Raw genomic sequence first — 27,763 nt, 5'->3', positions numbered from 1 at the left:
GGCAATAGTATTTTAAAATTGAAAATAAGTCCTAGATTTTTATTACCGTTGTATCATATAATAACTCCCAAGCCACTCCCCTTTCTGCCTTTCTACCTCATCTGACGTAATAAGGGAGCCTATCAAATGAAACCCGTATATTTTTTCTTCCTTTTGATAACCAAACTATTTACAATGGGAAATATATTTTTCCCTCTTTGTTAAAATAAATGTTTTCTTTTTATGTATACATTTAAGATTTAAGATTTTTTGAAATGGGCATGTAATTGAACCTGAGAAATACCAAATTAAATTTTAATGGAATGTAGATTGATAAATGAATTTTTAGATCCAATTTTGAAATAAAGAATGATTTGTTGTCATCTAAAAATCATACTCAATACTGCAAAATGATTTGGGGTCTTATTTTGTCTATAAGAGCTGTGGTTGATGCTTCCCAGTCTTGAAATGGATTCTCAATTGTTAGTGACAACCAAATATATTATGCTCATGATAGTGTGTATTTTCCCAAGGATGTTGAAGACATTTTGGGAAAGAGGGTGGAATTTCTTGAAGCAATTTGCCAATATGAAATACTGTACATATCAAATTGGCCCTACTACCATCTTTCCCAGACCATTTATCATAGCTCACAAATCAGGCCCACATTTTCTCTTTCTAAAAGACTTGGCTAGTAAAGAAGATATGGGCTTCAAATCCGAACTTGTCAATCAATCTTGGGAACAAATGATTTTCATCTATTGATATTTTATTTTAATGAAGAGCAATGCATTATGAATTTATTGCTTGTGTGATCAACAGTTTTATTCATTGCCCAGATTCTTTTCTTTATATTCAGCATGTAGAGATGTTTTGAGAATTTTTATCAGAACAGGTCAAAAGAAAAAGATCCATAAGAATAAATTTTAGAAAGCTGTCAGTTCTATCTGTTCTTTAGTTTCAGCAACAAGTATAGTTTAAGAACATTTTTTTCTCTTTCATCTGTGCAACATATTGTACCAATTTTCATCAAAAAAATTACAATTTCTATAGGTGTGTGTCTCTAGATACCCTTAGAATTCTGCTCTTTGACCCTGGGAGTAAATTGATCTTATGCACACCTGTCTTCCTTAGGAAACTTGCAAACTTCATTTTTGAACTGAGCATCAAAGAGGTATGATATTATTAGACAGTATAGAGCTCAGGTAAAAAGTCCAGGAAATATCTTGAAGTGCTTGAAGTTTTTGAAAGGTGAATTATATTATCTGCAGTGAAGAACTATTTAAAATAGTTCAAATGCTGTAACATAGTTTTTATTATTATTTTAAAAGGTCAGATCCACTGTAAAAATTTTAAGACAACATTTTTCCCTTCTGACTTAGAAATTTTAAAGCCAAAAATTTCCAGGAATTTGTGTAGCAATGGTACAGTTTTCCAAATAATAAGGACTAATTAAAAGAGTAGCTATGTTAAATTAAATCTTTTCCCTAGCTGTTCTAAGAAAGAAAGCAATTTGCGTGACTAGGAATTACTTGTTTTTATTTTCAAGACGGAACAATGGATTATAAAACTCTTGCCTTGCACAGATCCTTCCAACTTATGTGTAATACTCAGAGATATCAAGAGATGAAAGCTTTCCATGAAATATTGTGGAGCTTTTTAGGCCAGAAATAGCAGATCTTTTGGTCTGTTGAGCAACTCAGATCAATTCATTAACTTAAATTATATCATTTTATAAAAATGGAATTGTCGTGCATTTAATTATTATATAAGTATAATTAAGAAACTCTGGAGTCCTACTTTTTCACAATTTTAGTGAATATTTTAAGATTATGCTTCATTTACTGCTAAGATAAAACCAAATAGAAGTCATTTATTCTCATGGGACGGCTGTTTATTAATCAAATTTCAATGCCTTTGGGTTCTTAGATGTGTTTACTTAAAACTGAATAATACCCCTTCATTTCCATGATTTTATACCTAAAGTTTGCTATAACTAAATTTATTGAGATACAAATATGAAAGAAGAGATAGAATTTTTAATATACCATAAATATAAATTTATAGTCTCTTTTTTGAGAATGAGGTAAATGTAATGGTCACTAATAAAAATTCACTTATTCACTTACTAACCTTTGAGGTAGAGGAGTCATCTTAGGGAAGCTTCTGTTCAACAGAAAATCTGTTCAGATACTGCTTTTGAGGTTCAGGGCTGAAGTTTACACCATTTCCTGGTAGGCAGGACTTTCAGAAAATAGTCCAAGTCTTTGCATGACATCAGACATCTGGATGATAGACTCAGTTTTCCATATTTCATCCCAATGATTTGATGTCATGTAGATGAAACTTGTAAATCAACATCTGTTCTCATTTATGCAGACATTTAAACTCCTCTGGCACTCTTCTAGAAGGGTGAGGACTTTGCCTTGTATCTGTTACAAATCTGCCCATCTTTCTTGTGGGCACCACAGTCTTGGGACTGGTTGTCTAAACATCTTCTACTCTAAAGAGCAGCATTGCTGTTGTAAAGCCATATGGAGGGCAGTGGGTTTATGAACTACATAACTTCTAATGGGAAAGACTTAGCAAAATAACCTTCTTCCTATTATACTTCCATTATATTTTGCATATATATCCATGATGTAGTGCTGTTATATTTTGCAATTTAAAAAGTAAGAGAAGAGGTATGATCTTAGCAGAATTTTAAATCCATCTACATTTCAATTTGGAGATACTTTGTATACCAAGACAATTGTGGAAAAGTCCATCAAGAAAATAACATCTATACATTATCTGACCTATTAAGGAAAGATACATATTGCTGTACTTGAAAACAAAATACTGTTTTACCTAGGATGTGTATTTTTTGTTGGTTCATAACTACTTGAAATTAAAGCCATATTGGAGTTACTATAACAAACTGAATTTCAGAAACAAATGAACATTTTTACTTGAACAACAGTCAAAGGCAAAATAGTGAAGAGGAGTTTATTTGCAATCCAGAGCAAGAATGGAGAGGACACGAATTTATAATTTAAAAGTTTTGTAGCTGAAAGAAAGTTGGTCACTTGACCCTCTGCTTTCAGTTTCAGAGAAAGTCTCTTAGACATTAAAGTTACCACATCAGTCTTCTGACTTTGCTATGTATCCAAGTTCTCTCCTTTGTGCAAGTTTCTGATACTGTTAATTCCCTTTTATAGTGCAGGATTTCTAGATTGAAAATAACATTGCAAAAATTATTCAGTGATGCCTTTCTCGCCAATAAATATAATTACACCAATATAGTATAATTTATAGCAGGTGAAAAAGGCGGGGTCAGAAATAATAAAATCTGGTGTGTGTCATATTTTACTGATTTAGTTAAAAATTGTTTGATTACATTCTGAATTTTTCAGAGACCTGAAGTCTGCCAAAGTTTGTTAATATATTCCACTTAGTTTGGTTTTTTTGAGGATATGACGGTTGATAAATACCAAATAACTATATGTAAAATCCAGATGAAAAATATTTAATTAATAGGCAAGAAGGATGACTCACCTGCTAGTTTACTAGTGTCAGTTTTTTTAAAACTTAAGAAATTAATATTTTGTCTTCTAAAACAGCAGTGACCTATATCAATATCATTGCATTATAAATGTTTGCTATATATACGTACATATATGTATATATACATATAATTGCATTACATATAGATACATATATGTATATGGACATGGCATATATACACATTTGCCATAAATATATATATATATATATATATGTGTGTGTGTGTATGTATGTTTGTGCTTGTTTTTGTGTAAGATGTTTGATACAGTTCTCTAAACATGCTTTTGAAGAAATTAATATGTAAAGATTTCTCCCATTATCAGAGCTGAGCGTGAAATCCTGTACCAAATTTGAAGGACTTATGAGGCCCAATTTAAAATTTTGTTGTTTTATAATAACTTTGGAAAAGCGCATTGTTCCTTGTAAAATACCCACATGTTCTCCTCTGGAATGGCTCCAGACTGTAACTAAACCACGAGGTTGCCCCCTGGTGCTTTATGTATTGTTTAATTGTTTGCCTTTGGTGGATGTTTTTATTAAAAGCCTATTATTTAGGATAAGACCAAAGTGTCATTTTAAGAACAACAGAAACAGAGCTGTTCAGTGCCACAGTTCTTTTTCATAGGTGTGTTAGTGAACACTGGATGTAGCTAATGAGCCTGCCAACATTTTCCTTGTAATACTTCAAAAAGAGCAACAACAACAACAAACAAAACCCTGGATTTTTATTTTTTTCCAATAAAACATGACTGGATTGGCTTAGAAGAGCTGTGAGTCTGTATGGCTGTGCCCAGGGTAGAAGGGAAGAAAGATGTCTGTATGTGTTTACTGGCTCTGTTTGTGTTTGATCCATGCTAGCCTGGAGTGTCATGCACTTTGGTGCTTGTGGCCATTTGAAGACTGAGGAGCACAGGGGCAGGGAAGTCCACGTGTTAGGAGGGCTGTGGTGGCATCCTGGGGTGTTCACCAACCCATGTGTGCTTTGGTGCATGTCAGAGCTATAAAGGAAGCTCTTAATGTCCTCCTCCTCCCCACAGTCCAGTTGCAAGGTAAGTATCATTCTGAGATTCTCAGATCACTGTGAATATATATAAATTAGGTCTGGGGAAAGTTTTCAATTCAGTGTTCTTCTTGAGTATTTTCTTTTCTGAAGTGGCATCATTATCACTCACTGATTTCTCAGAAGTTGGTTCTGGAAAGAACTCACTGTGTTCTTTAGCTGTTCCTTGCCACAGAGAGCAAGCAAGAATTCGATTAGTCTTCCTCCTAAACTAGTTTTTGTGACTGTGACCCACCCTCAGGCAAAAAACTCAAAGGCACTATACCTTGATATAATTTCTAGGACTTAAATGATCCCATTAAATTCCGATGTTAGATATCATGTTGACATTTGAGGAAATATGATTATTGACAAAATGTAAGCCTGTTATACACTATATCACTTCAAAAGGAGAAAGGCCATTAGGGCATAATTACATCAGAAACAGTATACACATTTGGCTGGTTTATAAACTGTCACTTTCAGAAGTACGAAGACGTATAAAAATTTCCAAAGGTTCCATTATGACCCTATTTCCAACAGTATTCTCTGACAAACTAAATAAATTACTGCATATATTGGACCTTTGAGGCTTGGGGCAAAGAATGGAAAAATTATTTACAAAAGCTTGAAAATATTTAATCACTAGAGGCAGGGGGGCAACAGTGTTTTAATTAGCAGGTCCTCGGGCCATTGGCTGACTGGAGGCTTTCTCAAACAACCACACAAATGCACTGAATAGCTGTTTGCCAGCCTTAGGGTCAGGCCTGAGATGAAACAGATAAGATAATTGGCTCTAATGAAATCCAGAAGGCCTTGGCTTTCTTGTCTGAGCTTGGATTTGAAAAGTGCGTGTGGAAGTGAGGCTTAATTCAAACCAGAACTGAGCTAGGCCCGCTTCTTAGTGACTTTGATATTGTTTGAAGTTCTAAAAGTGTTCGCCACACCACTAGCCTGCTGGGCTGGGCCTCCCTGGTACCCTTAATTACTAAGCTTTATTGCTGACTTTACTACACAGGAAAGGGGCCATTATATGTTCCATCAACATCAGCTCTTCTCAGATTGGAGGAAAGGACAGGGTTAAAGGCCACTGTAGGAAGGCAAAAACTTCACTTTGAGGTAGTCAGATCATTTACCAGTGTTGAATTTCACCGTTATGCCCATACATTCCTTACAACACAGAAGCCCAATTTCCATTTTTTAAACAAGTGATTACTTTTCAAAACATTTTTGTTTGTGCCTGTTTTTTGCAGAAAGAGCATTTATTTTTAGGGGCTAAAATGATTGCACCTGATATAGTGAAAAAATTTATATATACAACACCTCCCAATTAATCATCACACCAAAAAGGTCTGGCTGGATTCTGTAATAAGGAGGATTATTATTAATGCCCCTTTGAAGTGGAAATAAGTGAGGAACCCTCCTGTGGTGTTAGAGTTGTCCTGATACCCTGAGGAATAAAGATTGCTCAGGAGACTGTACAAGATTAAAGCCCTGCTTCTAGAATCTTTCACAAAGAGGCTACACAAAAGGGTTCCTGATCCAGTCCAAAGCCAAGAAGCAAGGAAAATTGAGGTAGTCTCCCTCTTAGGGGTTGGCTCTAGTGTCACCAGGGAGCCCATCCTCCTGAAGTTTTTTGGTGTTCCTCTTTTGCTCCAATTGAGAAAGATGGTTTATGCATATTAATGAAGTAATAATTATTCAACCCTTAGCCCTCTATGAGGAGACCTGGACATGCCATAAAAGCCAAGGGTCATGGAATCAGGGACTATTTCCTGTCCTGTTTATCACTTTTTGGGTAAGAAAGTCATGAATGATATCATCTGACTTGGCTCCTTTTGAAATAAAGTTAATTATTTTTGCATTATTTAAGTAAACTTGACATTAATATGTTCTAATTTCATGCATGATCCTGGTGACCATTCATCCAATACTCCTTTCTGAGTATTCTTGTGCACAGGCTGGACTGGGCAGTAGTAGTTCTCCATAAGGATATGGCTCTACCCAAGTAACCTAAGGAGAACTCAGGGCAGTCAGTGTTAGGAAGACAAAACTGAGCCTCTACTCCCTAATCTCTCCAAAAAGAAATTAAGGAGGCCCTTGACAGACTTTTGCCAGTGATGAACCTGTTATCAGCACACACCAGAAAAAAAGAAAAGAGTCTTTGAATACTCAGCTAATTGACAATATTTGTTTTTTCATTAGACACTAGTTTGGGTTAAAAATGTCTCCCCAAAATTCATTTGTTGATGCCCTAACCCCCAGTGCGATGGTATTTGGAGTTGGGATGATGAGGGAAGTAATTAGAGTTAGATGAGGTCGTGAGGGCAGAGCTCTGATCTGATGGGATTAGTGAAGAGACACCATAGAGCTTTCTCTTCGCTTTCTCCCCCTGTGTGCATGCACTGAAGAAAGGCCATGTAAGCACATGTGGCACCTAATCTCAGACTGCTAGGCTCCAGAATTGTGAGAATTTCTATTTCTGTTGCTTAAAGAATCCAGTTTATGGTATTTTGTTATGGCAGCCTGAGCAGAGTTAAGACATCTACCACAAAGATCTTTGGGAGACCAAACAACCCAGTAATGATTCTAAATTTGAGATACCAATAAAAGGATTTTCTACACTACACTCTGCTAAACACTAGATTCAGGGGATGCTAGCAAGTGTTTCGCAATAATAAAAATACCCTATGGTGAAAAAAAATCTCCCCTTGAAGATAAGTAATTTGCAAAAGCAAATTTAAGACTTTAATAATTTTCGGTGTTAAGAAAATCTATCTTATATTAATGCATTGTTTCCCCAAATTACTTAAACATAGAATGCCCTGCTCCTCAGTTTATTTCCTCCGAAATAATTACAAATATTATGGAAACTAGCATTCAACAGAACATAGTTTGGAAAATTCTGACATATAGGGTACAAACAGCGTTGTAAACAGTTCATTATTAATGAAATATAATACAAAAGTAAATAAAACACTTTGACTCTTACGATTCTCACAATCAATCTAGTTAAAAATAAGTGCAATATATTGCATAACATGTTACATATTATTTATAATATATCACATTATTAGATAAACTGACCACTTGGGTGACCCATATTCTACAGATTATCTTCTCCATTTTCCTCTGGTTTCATCTGAGTGTTTCTTAGATAGCATAGAGTCATAAAGCCAAAAATGAAAGGAGAAACAGAGAATCAACAAGAGAGGGGAAGGGAAAAGAGGGTCAGTTTTCTTTGATATCACTATTAAATCATCCAGTGAATTTTCTTAGGGTAAAGTTACTGCCATTCAAAATTATAGCAAATTGGTTATATTTTACAGTCACTGTATATATTTTGTTTCAGCTTAAATATGTGCACATATCTCCCAAGCTTACTTTAGATCAGATATGACACATTAAAAACATGGATTTGTTTCTTTTTAACTCTTACAAATAGCAACTAATTGCAGTGTGAACATATAATTGGTTTTATGGGTAAATCCATTTATGGACTTAAAAAGTTGTAAGACCTCATTTGTTATTCATGACTATGTTTTGCTGAGGGAAAAGGGGGAAAATTAGTTTGTCTTTATGTCAATAGGGAGAGTTTTAATTAAGTGAGTATCTTTTGTGGTAAGAAAGCACACCTGAAATAAGACAGTAAATGTTAAAACATATTACTTTTCTGGTTGAAAAAAAAAGTGGCTTTGGAAGTGGACCCTGTGGTATCATGGTGTGGCAATGTCATTTTATTTCTAAAGATAATATTTCTAGATGTACAGATATTCTGAACTTTTTATTTTTTAAGATTATTTATTTATTTATTTGAGAGAGAGAATGAGATAGAGAGAGCATGAGGGGGGGAGGGTCAGAGGGAGAAGCAGACTCCCCGCTGAGCAGGGAACCCGACACAGGACTCGATCCCGGGACTCCAGGATCATGACCTGAGCCGAAGGCAGTCGCTTAACCAACTGCCACCCAGGCACCCTATTCTGAACTTTATTAAACCGCAGCTGTGGTTATCAGATATTTATTCAAGTGATGTTACAATTACCAAAGCAATAAATCAACAAAGTCCTTAGTTATTTACTTAAAATGCACTTTCATTTTACTGCATGTAAAAGTATTCAACCAGTGTCTGTAAGATGTCCATGTTGAATTATATAAGTGAAAGAAAAAAAGCCTAAATAAAAACACACAAATAAGCAAAAAAAAAAAAAAAGTATTTTTTCTATCAAAGAATTCAGACAACATGAAATAGTATTATGACAGAGAGGCTTTATGACATTTAATAGAGTCAAAAAAAGAAAAGAAAATACTTTTCTTGAGTAATACAGAAGAATGTAGCCTTCCTTGGCTAAATTGACCCTCACTCCAATATGCTACATATGGGATGTGCTTGGGAAACCATGGTGTGGCTGGAAGACGCAGTGTTCTGAATGTGATGCAGACCCTTGTACTTCTTGTTCTGGGAAAGGCAGATGTGTGACAGTTCTCTCCCCAAAATGACAGTTGAGAGAATTTTTCTGTGGAATAAACCTACAACATGTTTCCATCCATGAATCATCAATAGCTTTTTCTTGGGCCCAGCATAGCAAAGAAGTTTCTCTTTTATCAAAGTTCAAAAGCTCTGCATCTATTGAAATATATTTTATGTCCTTAAACATTTTTATACATTGGACAGGTTACTTATAAGATCATTGGACAGGTTACTTATAAGATCACACAGGAAATTAGTGTCAGGGCTAGAACAAAAGTTTGAATGTTCCCTCACCATTAACTCAAAATGGGAAACCGAATGAGTCCATTCTCGAGACAAACTTGAATGGATTTAGAAGTATACTGAGAAGAAGCCAGTTCTGGTTGCAGCGTTTCAGTTTGCCCAGCAGTGACTTGCCTCTTCTCACACCAGATTTCTACCAGGAGGATCTGTGCTGCAGTGTCTGCCCACAATTTCTTTGGTGCTTTGCTTTATGATTATCTCTTGGTAATTATCATCCTTTATTTGCCTTCCCGTGAAACTGCACTTTTAATTTTCAAAGGGTACATGTAAAAGGTTAAGACCTGGATTTATATGATGTAATTCTTCTGAAATGTTAGTCAGTGTATTGATTTATATTACATCATCCAATCAACTTTTCACAATTCTATTAGCATGGAATGTCTGTAATTCTGTCTTTTAAAATACGTTTATGAAAGCAAACCATTTTCCATTTTCTTTCTTTTACGAAAACATCAGCTCAAAGTTGGTTTCCTGAATGCTTAGATTCATTAGACTTTCTTCCTCTTTTATAATACAGGACCAGCCACTCACCAATGCCTTCTTCCTTTCTGGCAGGCAGGTATGCCTGTGGGGAAAATACCATAGAAACTGAGGTTTATTGGAAACTTGTCCCCAGATAAAACTCTCCCTAACATGGCTCCCGAGTGATACAGAAATGGCATAGCTTTGTTCTGACGGCCTGATCAATGTCTCAGTGCAGCCTTTGGAGCTTGAAGCATGTTTCATAAGTAGTGGATGTGCAGAAAGCTGCCTTATAAGTAGCTGACCTAATATGGGCTCAACTCTAAGGTAGTTGCTATGTAGGAAAATGCAGAAGTATCCCACAGTCCCCTGAGAGAAGTTTACAGTCCTGGTTGGGAGAGAACATTACTATGAAACAAAGAGAATGAATAAAGCCCGCAGAAAAAGAACACAGGATTGTTAATTCAAGCCTTATAAACAGCCCCTACTTCCTCAGGCATCCAGGGAAGGATAATTTCATACAACACAGTCATGTTAGCATTACTACTCAGGGGCAGACCCTGTTTTATGGGTCTCAGTCTTGTATAATCATGGGGACTCTCAGAAAAAGAATACAAAGGAAAAAATTCAAAAATAGGTGTAGGGCCTTGGAAAGTGTCTATGTGAATGAGGGGCTCTGGAAATTAAGCTTCACAAACTTTATAGTAAATATGCCTTTGTTCATATAACCCTAATGCCTTGGATTGCATGATTTTGGAATGAAACAGTGTGCAACATATCATGTAATGAGCCTTAGATAAAATTAGTGGCTATGCTAGCTAGTGATGGGAAGTAGAGACATTCTATAAGGGTGGAAAATTTCTTAGAGAAACTGCACTGACGGAGAATGCTCTTGATATAAAAATTCAACAGGGGTACACTTTTCGTCCTAGGGCACACACCAAGGAGATCAAAGTAAAGGATTTTTTTTTTCCCTCTCTTTCCAGTATCTTTTAAGGTAGATTTAAAATGAATGAATGGACAAATGAATGAGTGAATGAACAAAGGATTAGAAGGATCCATAAAGGGAAAATAATGACATCGGTTCAAACAACAAAACAAATCAAAATGGGGGTGGTGAGAGCAACCAATGTTTGCATGGGAAGTACACACTTTTCTTTTGGTTTTGGTGTGAGGAGTCTGCACCTGTTTGTGAAAATGTTCAAAATCTGGACTGAGGCAAGTCCTTGAGCTGGCCTGGCTCTGACTTTCCTTCTAAGGGGTAGTGTTGCTTTAATATGGTTCACATGTAGGCTGTTTCATCTTACCAGAGTGAATTCTATTAATGAAATGAAACAGAAAATATTCTTGACATCCCCAGTCTCTTTTAAAAAATATTAAACATGTCCAGGACTTTTGTATGAATGTATTTATTAAAACAAACGGATACTAGCCCTTTGGCCAACAGACACATGAAAAAGTGCTCAATATCGCTCGGCATCAGGGAAATCCAAATCAAAACCCCAATGAGATACCACCTCACACCAGTCAGAATGGCTAAAATTAACAAGTCAGGAAATGACAGATTTTGGCGAGGATGCGGAGAAAGAGGAACCCTCCTACACTGTTGGTGGGAATGCAAGCTGGTGCAGCCACTCTGGAAAACAGGATGGAGGTTCCTCAAAAAGTTGAAAATAGACCTATCCTATGACCCAGCAATTGCACTACTGGGTATTTACCCCAAAGATAACAAATGTAGTGATCCGAAGGGGCACATGCACCGCAATGTTTATAGCAGCAATGTCCACAATAGCCGAACTATGGAAAGAGCCGAGATGTCCATCAACAGATGAATGGATAAAGAAGATATGGTATATATATACAATGGAATATTATGAAGCCATAAAAAAAAAAAACAACACGAAATCTTGCCATGCAACGACGTGGATGGAACTAGAGGGTATTACGCTAAGTGAAATAAGTCAATCAGAGAAAGACAAGTATCATATGACCTCACTGATATGAGGAGTTCTTAATCTCAGGAAACAAACTGAGGGTTGCTGGAGTGGTGGGGGTGGGAGGGATGGGGTGGCTGGGTGATAGACATTGGGGAGGGTATATGCTCTGGTGAGCACTGTGAATTGTGTAAGACTGATGAATCACAGACCTGTACCTCTGAAACAAATAATACATTATATGTTAAAAAAAAAAAAAAGACTTTGAAAGCATAATGTCAAGACTGAGCCAACAGGGCACATTGTCTTTATTGGCTTTATCTTCCATGACCTACTTGTGATGTCAGGTGCTTCTGTCCAAGCTTTTCTTCCTGTAACTACCACACTCCTTGGCTTCTATGGGATGCCCACCTGGTTCTCCTCCAACCTCCCTGATTTTTCCTGGCTCTCCTTTGTTGACTCCTCTTCTTCATCCTGCCCCTAAAATTCAGATGTGCCCCTGACCCTCTCTTCTATTTGACATAGTCCCCCTTATCCACTCCCATGGCTGTACACAAATTAATCCTCAAAGCCATACTGTCCTTCCACACTTTTTGCTTAACTCCAAATCCAACTGCCAGTGGACATCCCAGAGACATCTCAAGTTCCACTCTTCTCAGACTGAAGGGCCTTGGAATCCACTCAGTGACACAAGCACCAGACCCATGGCCATTTCCATTGTTTTATCTCACAAACTCTAGACTTAACCACCTGCACTCTAGCCTCCATGCTATCAATCAGAAGAATGTTCCCCAAATCAAAAGTCCAACTGTATTACTGAAAGCTTTGCTTAAAGCTTTTCAGCGCACCCTACACTCCTGCCACAAGATGGCTTGAAGTTCAGTGAATGCGCCATTTTGTCTCATATGGTCTATCTAGTAAAATCCTTCGAATTCCTTCACATCCAGCACAAACTTTGTCCCCACAGAGGCATCTCCCCCCATGAGGAGGCTTAACCATTTCCCTTGTTGGCACCATGGTTCCTTGTAGCTACCTTTACCATAACTCTGCCAATCACAGATATTTGTGTATATATCTCTTTCCTACTGTATTGTAAGTGGTTTGAGACAGGAAAATATTTCATTCATATTTATTTAATTCTCAATACCTTGTATCACACTTTTCACATAATAGATGCTCAATAAATATTTACTGAGTGTGTAAATAAAAGAAATAAATGGAAAACTTTAATGTATTCCAAAATAAATGTGTACGTGACCTTGAGTAGGGTTAAGTCCATTAGGAAAAAAAAGAGTTTGGGGTTTCCATACCAATTCTGAAAATTCTAAACAACCATTAAGATCAGACAGTGAGCATCAATTCTAAGGCAATTTATTCTGTGATTTAGACTATTCTTTTGTCTGGCTTCTGAAAATTTGATCCTGAAACCGTATTCAGGACATCATTATAAATCTGATATTAACCCTCCTTGTGACCTCATTGGAAACAAATTATGTGTCATCCTTACCTTTAAAGTATGTTTGAAATGTTATGATTTAAGAATTTAGGTTCTGGTGTGTGATTGGTATTACAAATATAGAACAAATCATTTCAGCAGAACTTAAAGGAGCAGAAATATTCTTTTCAACTATTAGATTTCATTACTGTACATATGCCTGTCCCTACACAGCACTATTATGTAATTAAATTCCATGGAAATTAAACAAGTCAGATGAATAAAATTTTTTTTGAAAGAGATAGCACGCATGAGCAGGGGGAGTGACAGAGAGGGAGAGAATCATAAGCAGGCTCAATGCCCAGCACAGAACCCAGTGCGGGGCTCAATCTCATGACCCTGAGATCATGACCGGAACAAAAATCAAAAGTCGTACACTTAACCTACTGAGCCACTTGGGTGCCCCCGACGAATAGATTTTGTTTCAAAATCAGTTGATTGGATTTTTCTCAGAAGTTACCTATCTGACAAAAACAGGCAAAGAGTAATTCACACGTCTGGTTATCTTTACTGCTTATTAAACTATAATTTATTCAGTTGACTGTGACATTTAGAAAAACCAGAATTAGCCAAGGAAGAAGTTTACTTGCTAGGACCATATTGACATACTTTTAATTCCACTAGTACAAGTCAGCGGTAATCTATTTTGGGGAGACTTTAAAGTCGAGACTGCGAAAGTAAAAGTGACTAAAATTTTTATTTAAAAAAAATCTTTTTATCCATTGTTGTGGGCAGATTTCACGAGATCTGTACCAGAAATTTGCTCAATGTGATATAGCCATATGTATTTGGTAAGTCACGTGACAACTATATAACACATTCCTGAAAAATGCTTAGCTTCTATCTGCTGGTTGATATGTCATTACACTGCCATACATTAGCAACTGAAAAGTGATAGTTTTATTTTAGATATCTTGGATATATATATTAAGTAAGTGATATTCTTGTGGGTCTCATGGTAGTGATGATGATCATAATGATGTTGATGCTGGTCATTTAATAAGTACTAAGATTCTTACTGTATCCTACGGCATAGAAAATAATCTATGACACTTCAAGAGTATTATCAATTAGGGAGCGACTGGGTGGCTCACTTGGTTAAGTGGCAGACTCTTGGTTTCGGCTCATGGGTCATGGGATCAAGCCCTGCATCAGGCTCCACACTCAGCACAGTGTCTGCTTCAGATTCTCTCCCTTTTCCTCTCCCTCCCACTCTGCCCATCCCCAATCCCCACTCACACACACTCTATCTTTCTCTCAAATTAATAAATAAAATCTTTAAAAAAGTATTATCAATTAGAAAAGGAGATTAGAAGATGGGTCACTACGTGGGTAAAGAAAGTATAGAAATGGCTAAATGAGGACAAATAAAAAAACAGAAGAAAGGAAGTGAGGGCAGAGTATAAAGGCTTAAGTATGAAATGCCAAAAGAAAAAAAATTAATGGAGGAAAATGTAAAAAGTCTAGTAGAGGAGTAAATAATCAAATCAGGGGTACTTTTTAAAAAATGGATGGGAGTAAGGAGCCACTACAACAAGGAAAAAACAAAAATTGAAAATGCCATTATTTCAACTGCTATAATTTATGGTCATTGACATTATGGCTTTTTTGGTCAGTATATTTTGTCATTGCATTTAAAACCCCAAAGAAGGCAATGTGATCAGTGTCTGTACAAATTGGTCAGATCTTGTGATTGTTGCGATTGTTAAATATTTTGAATATCACCAAAGTTTAAAATAATGCTTTTATAATGCAATGGGAAAACTGATGCAATTGGTTGCTAAAGTGATTGGTGTTGGATTTCAGAGGTAGATGGAATTAGCTAGAAGGGGTCCTTTAATCCCACCACACTCTACTCTCCAAAGGCAGAATCTAAAGCAAAAGGACATTCCATCACACAGCCAGTGAATTGCAGAGCCTAGTTTCAAACACAGATTGTCTGACTTCAAGCCCAGGGCTTTTTAAACTGGATTACATACAGCAGATTTTTCTAAATATATGTTCCCCAAAGATCTATCTTGCCCAGCATTGTGTTATTGTAGAGAAGTTTGAAAGCTTGACTAATTGATTAGTGGCTGTTCTCTGTGAACCTGACGTAAATGCACATTTTCTCTATTTAGAGAAAATAGTTGAAATAATTTTTTTTAAACCTGGCCCATTGTCAACAGCCCTACTTTCCTTATTCCTGTCATTTTGAGAGATGGTTGTACTCTAAGACTTCACCATGAGTGCTCCTTTCCTGCTTGTCCTGTGAAGGTACTGTTCATAGTTCATCACACCCACTGTATTTAGAAATGGTGGCCATGCTGAACTTTAACACTCCTTTTCAGCTGCCTGTGGTTTCACCACTTAGATATGTTAAATTTAATTAGGCTGTGGTTGCTAGCCCCTTACTTTTTAGCTTGCCATTCTGTCAGTTAATGTTTCCCTTGCAAGGGGGTGGGGGGAGGGGGAGAAAAAAGGGGGAGGGGTTTCTAAGCCAAATCCAGGTCCAGCTATCTACCCAAACGGTAGCCGATTCTACTATTGACTCAGTCTGTTTCCCAGCTTCTATAGAACCAAGAGACCTTTGCAGTAGTGGAAACATTCTTTTACTTCTATGCACTGCTGTCTTCCTTGACTTCATGCAGAGAAACATGAGGGGCAAAATAATTGTAAGCATTACAGCCTTTCACTCTAATGACCTTGACTCTGCACTGGGATAAATGTCTAATTACGAAGAATTCAGCACAGACCACGTTAGCGGGGCTGATGTTTGCTTTGCACACAGACCAACATCTGTTGTATCTTTGGAGTGGGGCTCTTGGTTAGGGGAACTGAATCCTGCTGTTCTCTTAAAATGCATGGTTTTGAAAAGGAGGTACTCTTACAATATTTTTAATCCTGAGAGATATTGCATCATAGGTTCAGGCTTTATAAAGGCTTACAGCCCCCAATAAACAGTTGTAACTGGTTAGATTTTGAATCTAACTCCTAAACTAACCCCAAAATCAGAATCCATTCCTTGAATTAACCCTAAATATCAGAATGTGTTTTGCAGTTTTGGTCATTATGGTGAACAGACAGAATTGACCACATGGCTGTCTCCTCACCACTCATGGCTACTCCATAGAAACAACCTCCAAAGGGTGTCTATATGATTGATTTTAGAAATTGTTTAGATACAACTTCTGTTTTTCTTAAACTGAATTTGCGAGTGGGCAAAAAGAGGTGTATTTTCTACAAATGTATTAGCATCTTACCTAATTTCAGTTTATTAGTTTGTGATATAAATGAAGGAAACAGAACTTCATGTGCATTTTCCTTTGAAGTATCATAGCAATTTAATTGTTGTTTTCTATTAACGTATTTTTCTAGTTAATATGAACAGTACAGTCTAATGTAACATCAGTTCAGGTACAAAATATTTCTATACAGGGAATCAATTTTCTAGTTTGCCACAGTGTTATAAAACACATTGCCTAATTGCTTAAATTATTCAGAGCCTGAACTCAGGAACCAGATTGCCTGGTTTCATACCTCAGCTCCTTTACTTACTACTGGCCATTTGACCCTGGGCAAGTTAGTTAAGCCATCTGTGCCTCAATTTTTCACATCTACAAAATGGGAAAAATTAATAGAAATATTTTTGAGGATTCTGTGTGGAATAGATGAGTTTAAGTAAAGCACTCAGAAGAGAGCCTGACACAAGCTAAGTGCCATTTGCTCTAATTATTACTATTTTGAAATAGGCTTCCCAAAGTAGTAATGCCACTCTAGTTATAATAAATACCTAGAGAAAAACTTAGATTAAGTCTTTCTACTATGTACTCTGCTTTTATATTACTTACGATTTTTCAGTAGTAAATATCAACATACATCTAATGATCTAATCAACTAAATACTCCACCTCTGTGTAAGAATTACTATTTCTTTTTATCACAACAGTAGCTAAATACAGATTTTCTGGTCTCCTCCTGAATTTTAGGATTTTTTCTTCTTAGAAAAGGTTCTAAAGAGATTTTTTTCCTTCGAGAAAGCTTATGCTAATTGACTTGATTTCCAGTTCTTAATGATAATCACCACAAATACATTTCTGAAAGTTATCCTTGTTTTTTATAAAGTATAATATATTTTAAAAGTTACATATCATGTTGGTATATCACAGTTCTGTCACAAAAATACAAATTTTCCTGGAAATAAGATGACAAAGAACAATGTGGGGGTCTGAGGCCTCAAAAAAGACTGCCCAAAAGGGATTGTTTTCAGAGGATTTCTCATCTCCAGGACATCTCCCTGCTCATATTCCTACCTCAAACTGGCTAGAGAAGGGCATCTGAGGCTTTTATAGAACCCATGCGGATGCAGACTGATATATACATAATATACACTTATAATGGGCTGTAAATGAATGTTGATGTAGAATTGTTTTAGGTCAAAGTTTCTTTGTAATGCAATTAACTCACTATATGTGTTATTCTTATATCATCATCTTTCATTCAAATTACTTTCATTCTTATTAAAACTATTCTTTGGGGTAGTATGTGTTCACCAAGTCCAAAGTGCCAGTGATTTTTTTTTTTTTTTTTTAGCCATTATCATCCTTCTCAATCTCATAGTAATTCAATATTCTCTTTCTCAAAATCTGTACCCCTTTTGATTTTTATAGCATTGTGGGCTCCTGGATCTCTTTCTGTAATTTTAAGGGCTCATTCTGTTTTGCTTTTTGTTTCTCTTATTCTTCCTTCTCCCCAAAAAGTAGAGTACCCAACATTCTGTCTTAAGCTCCTTATATATCTAGGAACTTGATCTAAATAATAGAAGGTTTCATATTCATAATTTGGTTTGCTAATAAGACTATAACTATGTTAGAGAAAAGTTGGAAAATGGAGATACACAGAATTCGTCACCTATAATTCTTCTCACAAAAGACTGTGTAATGACTTTAGGATGAATATGGCAATTAAAATTTTTCATATTTAATATAAGTATAGTTTCGAGTAAATATTAAATCTTAATTTAAATTATGTTCTTCTTGGGAAAATTAAATTGGGATCCTTTTAAGATTTCCAGTATTTGTTGATTCTGGTTGCAAATGCTGATTAGAGAACTTTTTTGTTATTCAGAAGCCATTTTGATGATACCAATGGAAGGTCTTTGCTAGAAAATGTAATAATAGAGAAAAATACATATACTATTTTCATAGAAATGTATACTTTAAAAATAGCACTCTCTCTTACATAACCACATTTAATACCCTACTCTGGAAGGTAGTATTATTTTCATCCCCATTTAATGAAGGAGAAAACAGAATAACAAATTCTGCATATTAATAAATGTCTAAGATGATTATAATTTTTAATCTATAATTAATACTGATAAATCTTTTATACTCTAATTATGACAGTAATACTTGTTTATTACAGAGAATATGGAAAATAAAGTATGAAGAGTAAAATAAAAAATATCATTTAGAATCACAGAATCTAGGTGTAATCTATAATGATTTTGCATATTTTCTTTATCTTTCACATGTATTTTGACTCCTGCATTTTTAAAGTTGTTGTGTTTGTTTTGTTTTTTTTGGGGGGGTTGTTTTTTGCTTTTTGTTTTCTTGGAGAGAGAGTGGGGGGAAGGGCAGAAAGAATCCCAAGCAGGTCCCACACCCATCTTGGAGCCCAATGCCCGGCTTGATCTCACAGCCTTGAGATCTTGACCTGAGCTGAAATCAGGAGTTGGACGCTTAACTGACTAAGCCACCCAGGTACCCCAACATTTAAGTCAACATTATAAGCATTTTTCCTAATGTCCTTAGTTATTCTTTAAAACATAATTAAATTCAAGTTATGACTATAAACCCTTCTATTATTTAGGATTAATTAAAATATAATTTCTAATAGCTATCTAATGTTATTGAATCAGTTTTCTAAGGGTGGACAGTGCACTGTCATTATTTAAAATGTTGAGCAGAATTTAGTTTGTCTCCATTAAATCTGTTTCTTTTCTTAAGGAAAAAATTCTGGAAGTTGAATTATCACTCAACAAATGTGATAAGTTTTTGTTTCTTGATACAAACCACCCAATTGATTTCCAAAAAAGATCCTAAAAATGTGTAACCCCATCAGTAACATATATGAATACCAAATTCAACTCACTTTTACCAATGTAAAATTTTAGTATTTAAAAAAAAAATCTTTGTGGATCACTAGATTGCATATGTGAAACTAATATTACACTGTATGTTAATTAAGTGGAATTTGAATAAAAACCTAAATAAATAAATAAAATTTAAGAAATAAAAATCTTTTCTAATTGAGATAAGAGGCAAATGGCATACTTTATAGTTAATTTATGTTTCTTTAATAATAAGGTGGATATTTTTTCAAATCTTTAATGACCATTTGTATTAATTCATTACATGCCAATTTTTTAAAAGATTTATTTATTTGAGAGAGAGAGAATGAGAGCACAAGCGGAGTGAGAGGCAGAGGGAGAAGCAGATTCCCTGAGGAGCAGGGCGCCCAACATAGGGCTCCATCCCAGGACTCTGGATCATGACCTGAGCCGAAGGTAGACGCTTAACCCACTGAGCCACCCAGATGCCCCCACATGCCAATTTTTAATAGTAATTTTAAATAACTGTTTGAATTTTTAAGAATATTTAGTTGAATATATGAATCCTTATACATGGTTGCTTTAAATTTTGGAAATGAGAAAAATTTTTAGTTTGTATTTCATCTTCATCATCCTCTTTTGTTATAGCTCTACTAGGATTGTATGCTGTAATGTCATGTTTTTTTAACTCAAATCTGTTCCTAGGTGTAGCTCTTAACAGTCCTTGCTATCCATCTCCATGGTCACGGCCTTGGGTAAGGTCTGTATTATTTTCCGGTCACCTCTCATTGCATTCTGGTCTTTTCTCCACATTACTGCTTTTACTTAAAGCAAAGGTAGCATACTGTTCTCCACCTTAGTGATCTCTGCTGGATCACTGTTGTCACACCATGAAGACTGTATATTCCTTAGAAGTAAATAAAAGTCTGGTTATTCACAGTCTCGTTCTACATTTTTCTCTTACCTCTCAGCCTTATCTTTTCCTATCTCTCTTTGATTCTTCAAATCCAGTTTTCAACTCTTCACTCCCATGCCTGTCATAATTCAACTTCATTGAAGTTTTTACCATTTTCTCTACATGTTATGTCTTCAGTAATTCCATGACTGTCACAAACTGTTCCCTTTCTTTGTCTGAAATTATTTTCTTCAGATGGGTAATTGCTTTTCTTCCCTTAAACTAGTATATTTTAAGCTGTGAGGTACAACTTATTAAAAGATTATGAAATCAATTTTGTGGGTCAATACTGGCATTTTTGGAATGGACTACAGTAGAAAATGTAAAGATGTAAGTATTGTTTTATGAAAGTCTTGTTTTAGTTTGTGTGTGTGTGTTGGTTTACAAAATGAAATGTATTTTTTTGCTCTCAGTTGTGTTTTGAGAATTTTGAAACCCACTGAGCCACACTGCTTACGCAAGCCAACTGAAATATCATTTTAACTATAAAGTCTTTCCTCTGTATTCTAGGGACAGTTAATAACTTCCTTTTTCTGTGTCTGTATGCATAGCTATATTTTTTAGAGTACTTATTTTGAAATGGGAGAACAAAAATCTATATCTGTATTGGAGTGCTTATCATTTTGAACTGGAGGAAATTTGTTTACAGATCTATTTTACACATGTCCTCAAATATAGGAGCTTGTCTTTATAGTATGAAATCCAACATCTTGGCAAAGAGATTCAGTGTAGATAGTTAATGAATGCATAGTGGATGCATGAGTGAACAAGTGAACAAATCTGTGAGTAGGACAACCTTGTCAAAATCCAGCTTTAGCTTTGTTTTCAAATGGAAATGTGACAAGTCAATTTTAAAATATTTATGAAATATATGCTACTTGGAAAGTTTTAAAAAAGTAACTTTAATCTTTTCTTTAACATTTATTTGAGAGAGAGAGAGCACGAGCACGAGCAGGAGAAGGGGCAAAGGGAGAAGCAGGCTCCCCGCTGACTTAGCGCTCAATCTCAGGTCCCTGAGATCATGACCTGAGCTGAAGGCAGATGCTTAACTTACTGAGCCACTCAGGCGCCATAATCTTTTTGATATGAGCATGTACAACTGCTGTGTAGATGACTGTAGAGGATTTTTTGGTTGTAAAACAAGTCTGTATGCACAAAGGAATATTAGTTTTCAGGCTTTTTATTCATTGGAATCTTGGGTCCTACCAAAGTGTTCAGCCTGTCACTGTATCACTACAGCAACACTCACATGCCACCATAACATCCAGTTTTTTTAAAAAATGAAGATAATTAGATAGCTAGCTATTTGTGTATATGGAGCCAGACATCTGGATATTTGGAAAAATGGATGATCATCATGTTTTTTACTTCTTATCTTGAATGTTTTTTACTTCCATAGTCTGACTCATTGGTGATATGTTACATTTTTGTCATAACTAATAAAATAGCAAATATCATTTACTCTATTAGGCCACATGGAAAGTCCAAACTTGTTGGTGGAATGAACATTGTGGTTAGAATTGTGCCTGAAAGGGGCACCTGGGTGGCTCAGTTGGTTGAGTGCCCGACTCTTGGTTTAGGCTCAGATCATGATGTCAGGGTCATGAGATGGAGCCCCATGTCGGGCTCACACTCAGCACGGAGTCTGCTTGAGATTGTCTCTCCCTCTCCCTTCCCATCTGCCCTTGCCCCAACTCATGGACATGCACGCTTTCTTTCTCTCTCTCACTCAAATAAAATAAAACAAATAAATAATAAAATCTTAAAAAAAAAAAGAATTGTGCCTGAAAATAAGTTTCTGATGAATGTTCACAGCCAGTCTCATTTCTACTATCTCCTATATGATGGGGCATAACATACCTGCTTCCTTTCTAACTCACAGAAACATTGAAGTGATTAATTTGATACATACGATATACCCTCATCTCTTCATAGAATCATAGCACATAAAAACATAATTTTTTATTCAATAATGCAGTTAAAAGACAGTGAAATTGTCAGGTTTCTGAGAGCATGGTCTTTGGATTCAGGTAGATCTGGGTTTGAATCCCAGTCATGCCAGTTACTTGCCAAATCAGATGGACAAAAAATTTTTCACTTCACTGAGTCTCAGTTTATCTATAAAATAGGTGAATAAAATATATAATTTCAGGTTTATTATAAGCATTCCAGCACTAGAGATAATATAAACTATGTAACTCCATGCCTGGCATGTGGTGCATTGTCAAAATGGCTGGTAATTTTATTGTTGTTGTTAGAAGAGTTAGCTTGCCTCCACCATAAATGAACTATTTCTTCAGCTTTGGGATAAATCCTACTCTCCTATCATTTTAGATATAAATAAAATTAAAACTTCTTGATCTTGGACTGGTCTCCTGATTGAGGAGATACCCTCACACTGCACTTCAGAACTCCATTCAGTTCCCAAGTTCTTTCCTTCTCTGTCTCTTTCTGGCTATGCCTGAGGGATTTAAATTACTAAATGAGCTTGCCTTTTTTTCTTGTTCATCTTGTATTGTTACGCAATTAAAAGAAAAAAATCTTGATGATGCTGCCCTCCTCAGAAAGGCCACATCAAAAGGTAGAGTTCACCAAAAATAATACACACTTTTTCCGAAGACACAAACAGTTCCTTGAAAAGGATGTCATGCTGTAATTTGTTTTGTGAATTCCATAAACCACAGAACATTTACTAAAAGTTTGGCCTTTCTTTTTCCTTCTTTTTATGTCTACAAAGCTTCATCTTCTCTTCTTTTGAGAAGAAATATAAAAGCTAACATTCTCTTTAAAGTGTGTGTGTGTGTGTGTGTGTGTGTATACACACATATCCTAGATTGGATTTTATTAGAATATTGAGTTTAATTTTTAGCTAGGGTCCTTTGGCTTAATGCAATGATATTTTATGGAATGCAATCACTTGTGCAAAGACCAAAGAGAGGCCCATTTGAAACTTTACAAAAAGAATATTCTGTGCTCATAAGGTGATGGGAAATACAATATGTGCACTAAGCTCCACATTGCACCCCACTGAAAGCAGAGAAATCCCTATGACTGATTTGATGGTAGTAAAATCTCTTTAGGGATTTTTTGGATAAAGAAAGTAATAACAAGAAATAGGCACATAATTAAGTTTCCAAAATGCACGTGTCACAAGCATCTTATTGTCCCTCTGGAGGAGAAATTTACTATTGACTTAGGTAGACATTTTTCCTGCTATGAGCCCATAAAAAAAAAAAATCAGCCTTTCTAAATTCTCTAAACAATCCTCTGCTATTTGAGTTATAAAAACATTTTACTGTCATTTGTGTTCTATTTTCCACTCATTATGGCAATGTTTTACAACCACCAGGTTGCTATAGAAATGAAAATAAACAAAGATTTGGAAAGATACATGATGCAGGGGCTCGTTCTGCCTCTCTTGCCCAAATATGTGGATTATGTTCTCTAAATATATTTTCTTCCTCAGTTGTCCATTTGGTCTTTACGAAGGAAACAAAATTGAAAAATCTGTGCTCTGATTTATGTAAAAATTTTTTCCAAAGTCGTCTTAAATTATGTTCGTGTCCTAAGAACAAATTGGTCTAAAAAAAGAGAGAAGAAATTAGGAAATAAAAGAGAAAAAAAGGAAGGGAAGAGGGAAAAAAAGATGAAAGGAATAGGGAGAAGGAATAAGGTAGGCGTAAGAGAAGTTAGAGCTTAAAGTCTGCTGTAGGTGATCATGGTAACCATAAATTGCAATTTTGCAGGGATTCAAGAAGGAATCCGTAGTTCTAGGGAATTACCCTAGAGAAGATCTTGGTCCTTTCTGTTTTGGCTCAGCATTGGTTACTTAGGACTCAGTCCTTTGTTCAATGGATAGTGGCAGAGTCCTAGCTTTTACAAATTGGGAAGAACTGATTTCGCAATACTTATGAAATTAACACATAAGATCATCCATGAGTTACTAGACCCACATTTGGAATCATAATAAAATATTACTTGAAAACCAGTGTTGCAAAATTATAGCCACAGTTTTAGCATATTAAAATACACAGCATTTATATACTTTCATAGTGACTGGGAAGGGACATATATAAACATACATGCATTTCATTTTGTATTTCAAAGCAAAAGAAGGTTATTTCAATAAAATTTTAATATTAGCTCTTAAATGACTTCTAGAAACTCCAAACTAATCATGTCTCAGAGTTTCCTAATTCTGCTTTGTTAATTTTTCTAGACTAAGTCTTAAAATAGAGTTCAACAAAAGCAAAATCTGTTAATTCCATTACTAGTTTCTGTATGGTAATTACATAAGATTCACTTCATCCATTTTGATACACTAGCATTATAATTTTGCCCAGCTTGCTATGCCTGAGTATAGGATTTTATCTAGGAAGCCAGCATCATTCCATACACAGAGGAATAGAAAATATAATACTATGAATATAATAACATGACCTTCACTGACAGTGTCCCAAAACCAGGAAGAGCTACTCTTTTTTTTTTTTTTTTTTTTAAGATTTTATTTATTTGACAGAGAGAGATACAGCAAGAGAGGGAACACAAGCAGGGGGAGTGGGAGAGGGAGAAACAGGCTTCCTGCCGAGCAGGGAGCCTGATGCGGGGCTCGGGGCTTGTGCTCAGGGCTCGATGCGGGGCTCGATCGGAGGACTCTGGGATCATGACCTGAGTGAGTCAAAGGCAGACGCTTAACGACTGAGCCATCCAGGCGCCCCAGGAAGAGCTACTCTTGAGAAAGATTTTCCTCCCAACTCTTGAGTTCAGAGACACATTGAGTAGTATCTCTAAATTAGTAAGAACTATTACTGCCCATATGACACATCTTAGGTAAGGAAAGTTCCCTAGTCCCTTCAAGTCTTCATTCTTTTTTTTTTTTTTAATGCCAGAATTCTAAAATTAGCATTAGTATTTTGATATACTGAAGAAATATAAACTTACTAAATGTCACATTTAAAGCTCTAATTAAAAGAATAAACGTTATGGACTAGGAATATAGGAATATTATTGTATTAAGTACACATACACACATATTTAGTTAGAATGTACAGATTCCTGTTAGAATATATTGTGAGATGTTATGATATACACACACATTTAAATGAAGTAATATGAGATCTTAGACCTATTCTTATGCTTTTAAAAGTGATGTTCATACATAGTTTTCTTATTCTCATCAAAGATTCATTCTTTTAAAAACACAGTACTATAATTAACATTTTAATGTAGCAACTACAAAAAAAATAAAATAAAATATGAAAAAAAATTTTAATGTAGCAAAATAATAATATAAACAAACTAAATTTCATATTAGAACTCCAAACTTTTTAAAAGTGGTAATTCTGCTGTAGTAATATAACTCATAAATACTTTTTTTTAAAGTGTAGTGGTTTCTTGACTCTAGAGTCCAGAGTACTCAAAGGAGAGAGACACTTCAGAATTGACCCAAAAGGATAAGGGTGAATAAATGAGTATGTAACACAGATTTTGTTCAGAAAGGATGTTGAGCTTCAGGCAGTGGTTCTTTTTTCCAGTTTTGTTGATATATAATTGACATATAACATTGTATAAATTTAAGGTATACAATGTAATGATTTGATGTATGTATAAATTGCCAAATGATTACAATAAGATTAGTTAACATCCATCATCTCACATAGTTAAAATTTCTTTCCTTTTGGTGAGAACTCTTAAGATGTTCTCTCTTAGCAACCTTCAAATACGCAATACAGTATTGTTAACTATAATCCTTATGTTGTACTTTACATCCCTTATTTATTTATCATATTTATCTTATATCTATTTATCTTAGAACTGGCAGTTTGTACTTTTCAGCCACCTTCATCTAATTCCCTCACCCTCCAAAGAGGTAATGGTTTTTCTTACCAAATGCAAAAGAAAGAGAATAAGAAGGTGAGAAAAATGTTTCTTTGATGTAGTAGTTCTGAGACATAAAAAATCGTATTTTGTGAGAACTGCATGTGACTTCAGAGACCATCTAAGTGAAGCTCCCCCTACTCCCATTTTTTTTGTTGAAGAAACTAATAGTTGAGGAAAGACAGTTTACTAAGGTCATACATTTAGGAACGGGCAAGAACAGAAACCAGATATTATTGAGTTGGTTGTCCATCAATCTTCCTACTTCATTACAATTGTACACTGAAGCTAGATAATTCAATTTTGAGATGGTACACAGTGTAAAACATTGCAGAATCCCCCCCCCCCTTTTTTTATTTATGAGAGAGAGAGAGCACACAAGCAGCAGGGAGGGGCAGAGGGAGAAGCAGACTCCCTGCCAAGCAGAGAACCTGATGTGGGACTCGATCCCAGGACCCCAGGATCATGACCTGAGCCGAAGGCAGATGCTTAACCAACTGAGCCACCCAGGTACCCTGGTCCCCCTTTTTTAAGGCTTTTGTAGAAACCCTACCTTTCCCCTTCTCCCTCTCTTTCATGCAGCGTTCTAGTGCTCATCAAAGCAAGATGGTTAGAGAATAATGCCTTTGCACTGGCAGAATTCCTATTTAAATGCTTAATTTGTACAAATACAAAAGAACTAGACACTGAGAAACATATCTAAATCGATCAACAAAAATAGGTTAAGATAAAAGGAAATTAATATTGAGCAAAATTAGTGAGACAAAAAACCATATAGACCCAGGAGAGGAAAATAGAACATTATATGAAGAAATAGAATCCACATCATGTACACACTACATCTTCTGAAGTTGTGAAGACTTTTTATCCCCTCTTTTCCTCTTTTTCTCATTAGTATAATGTCTAGATTAAAAATTAATTAAATGGGTTTTTGCACATTCTTACAATTATCATCCCTATTCTGTTTTTATGCTTGGACAGTTTTGTAACCAGCTGGCCAAGAGAGGAAGGTGGGATGATCTGATGATTACACTCAAAGTGACAGCTCATATACAATGACATGACAAAAGAAATGTAGATGGCCTTTTACTAAAAGAAGCATTTCAGATATATTTGTGAAATGAGCAGAGGCTGAATTAGAGTGAAAACATGAAAAACCAGAGAGGTTATCATTTGGCATTCCATTCAACAATTTATTGAGTACCCACCATGTGGGAAGTACTATTTAAGTCCCTCAGATATGTCTTTCAACAAAGAGGCAAACAGTTTCTTCCCTTGGGGAGCTTGCATCTAGTGGGGAGAATCAGACAATAAAATACATAGTGAACATAATAAATAAGTAAATCATGTATCACTTTGGAAGATAGTAAGTGTTATGGGGGAAAAAAGAGCAGGATAAAAGAGTTAGGAATGATAGAGGTGGGGTAGGTGTGGGGAAGAGTATCAGGGAAAGGTCTTACTGCCTTTTGTTCATGATACCTGAGCAAAGATTTGAGGGAGGTGAGGGAGTTAGCCATCTGGAAAGAGCACTCCAGGCAGAGGGAGTAGCCAGTGTAAAAATCCTGATGGCCAGAGTCCATCTAGCCTATTTGTGAATAGAGTCCTGATGGAC

General features: G+C 35.7%; 1 protein-coding gene across 1 annotated transcript in view; it reads left to right on the top strand.

Moving 5' to 3' along the window:
• Positions 1–27,763, top strand: part of HDAC9 (histone deacetylase 9) — a 901,117-nt gene that overhangs the window by 714,246 nt on the left and 159,108 nt on the right. The window lies entirely within an intron of this gene.

Source organism: Leptonychotes weddellii, chromosome 12 (genome assembly GCF_054177405.1).
Source record: "Leptonychotes weddellii isolate Sample4059 chromosome 12, ASM5417740v2, whole genome shotgun sequence".
Classification (NCBI taxonomy): Eukaryota; Metazoa; Chordata; class Mammalia; order Carnivora; family Phocidae; genus Leptonychotes; species Leptonychotes weddellii.
This window is presented reverse-complemented; position numbering and strand designations above follow the sequence as displayed.